General features: G+C 45.0%; 1 long non-coding RNA gene across 1 annotated transcript; it reads right to left on the minus strand.

The window, feature by feature from the left end:
• Positions 1 to 328: 328 nt before the first annotated feature.
• On the minus strand, positions 329 to 5,425 carry LOC137844050 (uncharacterized). Its single transcript, XR_011089781.1, has 2 exons — positions 5,323 to 5,425; positions 329 to 1,008 (listed from the first exon to the last, which is right to left on the minus strand). It is a non-coding gene; the product is annotated as an uncharacterized lncRNA (long non-coding RNA).
• Positions 5,426 to 5,698: the final 273 nt, after the last annotated feature.

A 5,698-nucleotide genomic window follows, 5' to 3' on the forward strand; every position in this document is an offset into this window, starting at 1 on the left:
ATTTTCTGGAGCCCGAGTTTTCAGTCTTCTGCCATGGTGGCTAGGGGTATATTTAGGGTTGCTCGTAAACAGTGAACAAGGAGGGTCCAGTTGCATGTGGGGCTGCATAAAGGCTCCCCTGGGGAGTTCAGTTGTACCCAAAGCCTTCCTCTAGGGGCACTTTTGGATGGGCGAATTAGGCTTTTAACGCATTTTCTGGGGCCCGAGTTTTCAGTCGACTGCCAGGCGGGCCAGGGCTATATTTAGGGTTGCTTGTAAACAGCGAACACGGGGGGTCCAGTTGCGTATGGGCCTGTTGCCGACGGAAGGAAGACCCAGCACATCAATATGAGTGAACAGTGAACTTCAACTTTAATGGATAGCTCAGTCGCCTTTTATCTAGTTTGAACATAATCAACTCATACATATTGCAGAAACTAAGCTCAGGATTGGTTAACACTTCCCGGGCTTTTCAGTCTGGTCCTCCTTCTTTTGGCTACCTGTCCCACCTTAGGGACTTTCCCGATGGCCCAAGGGCATCGTGTCCTTGAGCCTGATTGGCTCTCAGCCAGCGGTGTACGTGCCAAGGCTCATGTGAGTTGAGTATGGTGCTTCACCAGCCCATTGTCTCCCAACTGCTCAACATTCACATGTCCCGCCTCACTTAACGATTCCTCCACAATTCCCCCGTTTTTATTTTGCAGCAACTATAATCAATATAACTATAAGTAGAAAACGAAGTTCCTCTTTGACGAAGAAAAAACCATCCACCCATGTTCCCAAAAACAGATGTAAATCAACCTTCAAACCAACTATCTTGTACTACAATTTTTTGCGTATGATCCCTTAACCATTTCAAACATAATCAACTCATCAACGAAAGGATCAGACGCAGCCAGCCGTCATTGTCAAAGATAATGCAACCAAGATCCCTTGTGCCGTTAGATCAGCCATGGTTGCTGTTATTCGTACTTGATGACTTTTCTTCAATGGCTGGTTTAACACACCGACTAGGCACCCAGGTTGGCCCTGTAGGGGAAGAGATACACACATAACCTCGCCCCATATAAATCACATCAGCAGGCCCCAGCCATTGTCCCGTTTTCGTATCTCGGTACAGTACTCTCATAATACATTTATTATCATTTTCAGACTTAATGTAGTGACGTGTCACGGGTGGTTCCTCATCATCTCCAAATACACACAAATGATTGAGAACAAATAAGGTTTTATCCACCCTCTCTCTAATATCTGTAATGTCTTTAAACTTTTCCAAATACTGCTTAACTGTTCCATTAGCTCTTTCTACTATAGCTTGACCAGTTGGTGAATGTGGAATACCAGTTATATGCTTAATGTCCCACAGTTCCATAAATCGCTTAAGCGGCCCACTAACATAGGCTGGACCATTATCTGTCTTTATGGTTTGTGGTACTCCCATTACTGCAAAACAACTGGCAAGATGACATCGTACAACCCGAACTTTTTCCCCAGGCTGCGGTGTAGCCCAAATCATGTGACTGTAAGTGTGTATCGTTACATGCAGATATCTCAATCTGCCAAATGCTGTGACATGAGTGACGTCCATTTGCCACACTTCGTTGGTTTTAATCCCTCTCGGGTTTGTTCCGATTCCGATTCCCACACCCGAATTGTAATGATTACACGTTGGGCAAGCTTTTACTATCGCCTGCGCATCAGCTCTAGACAGTTTGTAAGCCCGCGCAAGTTCTTTAGCGTTCTGGTGAAAAATAGCATGAGCCTCCCGAGCTCTGCAAAAGGGTGACAGTGGTGCTTCAATAGCTGTTGCGGCGACTAGTCGGTCCGCTCGAGCGTTGCCTTCTCCCAGGCCTTCTTCCCACTGATGACTCCTTATGTGTATTACTGCGTACGGTTCACTTCTTTGAGCTATGGCGATCTGTAGACTGATTATTAATTCTGACAGCCGTTCATTTTTTAAGTCTCTTAAGGCTGAGTCTTCTATACGATTTGCTATGCCTACTACATATAAGGAATCGGATACCACGTTTAACGGAACATCTCTCCATTTTATAAATGCCCATACTACTGCAAGAAGTTCTAGTGTCTGTAATGAGTCTTTATCTTGGGCTTGTAAAATTTGATGTTTCCAACCATGCTCATCCTTCCAAGTCACTGCAGCAGTTTGAGAACGTTTTCCTGCGTCACTGAAAACTGTCACTGCATTCTTAAGTGGGATAGACGATCGTTTTGGCTTAGTTATCCATCCCTGGTTTTCCATCCATGTCAGAGAAGTTGATTGTAAGGTTTTTGCTACTATAGTAGCGCCATCCTGTAGTAGTGCAGCTTGTAACTCTTCAGAGTTTTGTATATACCATTCCAAATCGCCTGGCTTCATGGGTAACCAGATAATATTTGGAGGAACCCCATCCACTTGCAATATTCGATTCCTCCCCTTCTTTACTAATTCTGCTAATGTTGCAATTTTTTCTTGAATTGTTCGTCGAGGTTGTAACGGAGGAGCTATCCATTCTAATACCACAGTTTCTCCTCCCTTCTCCCCCGTTTTTATTTTTTGCTGTGTTATGGCACCCATCAGGCATTTTGAGCCACATAGAACGGTAAGATCGAGTGGCTTGTCAGATATACGTCGATGCGTGACACTCGTTGTGATCAAAGATGCGATTTGTTGTAGTATTTCTTGTTGTTTTTCTGATAGTGTCACTTTTGAAGCAGGATCAGTTCCTTTTAATAACGGCCGAATGGGATTTAACAGTTCATTCAGAATCCCGACTACTGGCCTGATCCATTGTAAATCTCCCAGCAGTTTTTGAGCATCATTAAGAGTTTTGATATCCGATTGGATTGTAAGTTTTTGAGGCTGAATGGTGGAGTCTGTAATTTTCCAACCCAAAAACTTCCAGGGACTTGTCTCCTGAACCTTTTCCGGTGCAAGTACGAGTCCCATTTGTTTTAAGGTCAGTGTTAAGTCGTTTTTCTGTTGTAGAGAAAACGGTTCCTTCTGGGCTAACAAAATATCATCCATGTAACGATAGATTATTGTCTCTAGCCATTTTCGTCGAATCGGTTGCAGAGCTGCGTCAACATAAAGCTGACATAACACAGGTGAATTACGCATTCCCTGGGGTAATACAGTCCATTCAAATCTTTGATCTGGACCTTCACGATTTATTGCCGGGAGAGTAAAGGCAAACCTCTGTTTGGCATTTTCATGGAGGGCTATTGTGAAAAAACAGTCTTTCAGATCCACAATCAATAAATGCCAACCCTCTGGTATCATAGCAGGATTAGGTAGACCAGGTAATTGAGCTATCTTTGTATTCCGCGGCACATGCATTGGAGGAAACATTGCAGAAACTATAATCTGTATTTCCCCACAATAGTCTTTATCAGTAAGTCCAACCAATATTTGTAATCCATTCAAGGTAGCAGACGATCTTCCGATCAATAAAGCTCCTACAGGATCACCATTGACAATAACTGGTCCCATAACTCCTGTTCCTACCCTGGTGGGTTTAGAGTCCAATAGCGTTACATCTACTGCTGTTGCCAAATCCAAGCCGAGACTCCCTCTGGTGACTGGTCGGAGGTAAACGGTGTCGTTCCGGCCGCTGTGGTCGTCGCGGGGCGGTCCTTCCTGCTGCTCTGGCCGTTTCCCGACGCACCATGCCGACAGATGACACCACACTGATCTTGTTTTGCACTCTCGTTTCCTATGTCCGGTGATCCCACAGCGAAAACAACGCGGTTGCTGTGAAGACCCTCGGCCAGTAGGACGGCCTCCGGGCGTTTGCAAAGGAGCAAGGGCAGCGAGTACTTGATTCTGCGATTGTTGTGCAGTCTCTCTGAATACCTGTGCCTGTTCTTTCATGCTATTCCCTAGTTGTTTTATTACATCTACCAACATAGCCTGCGGACCCACAGGTACCTGAGCCATCCTTTCTAAACCCTCCTCAATTGTCCAAGTTCCCGGTAACGTAGCTAATATACTACGAGTTGAAGGGTTGCAGTTTTGAATTGCACACTGCTTTAGAATAGTGCCCTTTAGATAATCAGGTACCCCAGCCGCTTGTATTGCGTTTGCTACTCGATCAATAAACAACCCAAATGGTTCCTCCCTTCCTTGCTTGATGCCCATATAGGATGGTATCCCCCCTGGCTCTCTAATTTGGTCCAAGGCTCTTCGAGCCAATCTCATTGATTCTTTAGCTTTGTCTGGACCCAGCAACGCTTGTGTCTCTAATCTATAATATGGTCCTAGTCCCATCAATTCCTCCAACGTGACACCATTCAACGGATCTCCAGGTGCCCTTATCACAGCTACTGCCTCTTGACAAACACTTTGCCAATGCGCATTAAAAAGAAGCTGTTGATGTTGTGTTAGGATCAGCTTCATTATACCACGTATGTCCCCAGGGAGCAATATATTAGTTCCCCAAATATAATCTAACATTTGCCGAGTAGGTTCCCCCTTTAAACCAGAATCATTTACTGTAGATCGTAATTGAGTTAATAGTTTCCAGTCTAAATTTGTCGTATTAACGGTCACATTACCCTGTGCATCTGTTGGCGAGTATACTACCGGAAAAGCTTGTGTTAACTGTGCTGCCGTTTCACAATTCCCTTCACGCAGTGCCTCATTTGCTATTTGCCTCCATCGCTCCTTTCCAAGGCCAATAGGGCCTGGGTCAAAAGGCACGTTCAGGTCAACAGGGGGCGTAACAGCAAAGGCCTTCGATGGCTGCAGACCTTCTCTTCCCTGCGCCCCCGTTGTGAAGGAATTTATATTTGATAGAAATGAGTTAGCACTGGTCCTTTCACTTGCTCCTTCCTCACTTTCTATTGGAGCGGTTGGAGCTGCTGGTAATGAAAGCTCCTCCTCTGTATCAGAGGACATTGTCACAGGCACCTCCAATTTTCCTGAGACCCCCTGTGTAATAGTAGAAGTTCTAACGGAAGGTGGCAACGGGCAATCTGTTCCTTCCATATTTATTTGCTGTGGATTAACATTATTAACCCTTCTTGGTGGTCCTGACCACTCTGTTGCAGCAGCGGCAACTCTTTGTTCATCTTTATGTGTGGCTAATGCATTAGCCACTACTCTCCATGGCCTCATCAAATCTCCCAGTAAACTTAACATCGTTCCTAACATCATCAAACAATTTATTTCCAAATTTACGCCACTCTGTTTGTTCAAAAAACTGTATCAGGACTTGTAAAACAACCTTTAGCTAGCCCATATACTAATAACCCTGGCAAATCTTTTTCTACAATCTGTATCTAAAATGCTCCGCTTTTCTAAAAAGCATTTGAGCAAAAAATACGCCGCTTATCTTTTCATACCTTTATATACGTCGGTTGCAGCCTTTGCAAACACCTCGGCGGCGATTTTCCGGCGGGACCCTAAATAGGCTCATCCCGGGTGCGGGGACTCCCTTTCACCTTCCGATTCTTGTCCTTTTCACCTCCTGGGCTGCGTTGCAGGACCGGCTTCTCCTTTATTCCGTCCAACCGTGGCCCTGGATCACTGCCAGCAGTGTCCAAATCCCGTTCAGACCGGTCCCTGTTCGGGCGCCAATTTGTTGCCGACGGAAGGAAGACCCAGCACATCAATATGAGTGAACAGTGAACTTCAACTTTAATGGATAGCTCAGTCGCCTTTTATCTAGTTTGAACATAATCAACTCATACATATTGCAGAAACTAAGCTCAGGATTGG

Source organism: Anas acuta, chromosome 24, assembly GCF_963932015.1.
Source record: "Anas acuta chromosome 24, bAnaAcu1.1, whole genome shotgun sequence".
Taxonomy (NCBI): domain Eukaryota; kingdom Metazoa; phylum Chordata; class Aves; order Anseriformes; family Anatidae; genus Anas; species Anas acuta.